This window comes from Gavialis gangeticus, unplaced genomic scaffold, assembly GCF_001723915.1.
Source record: "Gavialis gangeticus isolate Ggan-Ray unplaced genomic scaffold, GavGan_comp1, whole genome shotgun sequence".
Taxonomy (NCBI): Eukaryota; Metazoa; Chordata; order Crocodylia; family Gavialidae; genus Gavialis; species Gavialis gangeticus.
This window is the reverse complement of record NW_017729033.1, coordinates 73145117-73146703: the sequence shown is the minus strand read 5'-3', so window position 1 is coordinate 73146703 and position 1587 is coordinate 73145117. Positions and strand designations below refer to the sequence as shown.

The 1587-nt window shown below is 38.0% G+C and overlaps 1 protein-coding gene across 6 annotated transcripts in view; it reads right to left on the bottom strand.

Annotated features, from left to right (window-relative positions):
• LOC109303880 (exocyst complex component 1) overlaps window positions 1-1587 on the bottom strand; it is an 86448-nt gene that overhangs the window by 2358 nt on the left and 82503 nt on the right. The window lies entirely within an intron of this gene.

The following is a 1587-nucleotide window of genomic DNA, read 5'->3' as shown; positions in this document are numbered from 1 at the left end:
AAAAAAAAAAAAAAAAAGAACTATTAATGATTACCAAATCATCTGCGATTCAAGTAAGTGTGGAAAGGCTGATCTGCATAACTGCGGGGGGGGAGGGAGAAAACTACTGAGTTCAGTTATACTACACTGATTTACATAAACTAAGGATCTGACACAGCACCTATAAACATTAGCTACCTGTAAACCAGTAGCTCTCGAGTGCCCTGAGATCCTTTTAGGAGTGCCATGCCTATTGTCACTATTAGGTGTGTACACATGATTCATAAGAAAACGCTAAAGCTTTCAAATAGGAATCCACAGTGTTAAGCCGTTTTGACCTGTTGTGGTCCAAGTTATTTGCAATAAAATTGCTCTATTATTTTTATGTAGGCAAAAATCAAGTGAAAATTAAGAACTATTGTTTTCTAAAGGATGCCTTGAGTTTAATAAGGGGTACCTTGAGTCTAAAACAGTTGAGAGCCACTGCTCTAAAACATTAGCCAAAGGAAAATGAAACCACTTCCTGCAAAATGACCCTTTCCCTGAAACCTTCCATTAAGTACTGACCCAGCTGGATACTGCTTAGTTAATGAGGTAATACTGCATGGAAAGGTAGCAGAGTTTCACATAAAAATAAGGAACTGTAGTCATCCACATGAAAATAAGATGCTTTTCCTAAAGTCATACGATATAATAAAGAATATTTCCTGCCAATCTCCCATTCCCCTCAACCAGTGCCATTCCCCCCCTACCCACCCAGCTTGTCAAAAGGGGTGAAAATCGTTTAGAAAAATGTAAGTAAAGCAAGCCATACTTTGACTCGAGCAACTCTGCCAGACTTATTTGTGTTTTTTTTAAACAGATCATACACACACAACTCCATGACTTCTTTTTTCTTAATCATAAATAATTCAGTTTTACAGACGCTTTTATAATAAGCTACAAAACTAATTTTAGCTTAAATTACTTTACCAAAATCATCTCAAATGGAGCTGAAGTAATCTGGGTGTTCCCAGAAACCATGTTGTAGCATGAACTGAACTAATGCAGCTGATGTTAACATAGAGTGTAATAATAGTGAAATGTAACCATGTTAGTCTTGTCCTGTAAGCAACCTGAAAACTCCATTTTGTACCCTTCTGCTCAACATAAAAGTGAATGAACTCTGCGTAGCCTTTATGTATGAGTGTGTGTAAAAGAGTGAATGGTAAAAGAATGGCATAGAGACGGGAGAAGAAGATAGAACTGTCTATGTAGGCAACAAAGCACCAAATGTAAGTTACCGGTCAGTAAACTAATTAATAAATGGCTGAAGAATCCCTTTGAGGCCTGGGGCACAAAGAAAATTACAAGGGAAAAAAATGCACCCATCCTGTCAGATGGGCAACAAGAACACTCCAAGGCTAAGATAAGCTGAAGACAAAAGAAGAACAACCACAAAAACAGAAGGTGGGTATGGAAAAACCCCAAAGCACTGAAACAAAGGATGCCAGTCCCTATAAAAAAACACTTTGAAAATGCCAAGTTGGATAAGTCTCTTTCTCTACTGCTGTTTCATCAGAGCACAGATGCATCTCTTCACCCCGCTCCAGCTGTTATCTTCAAATC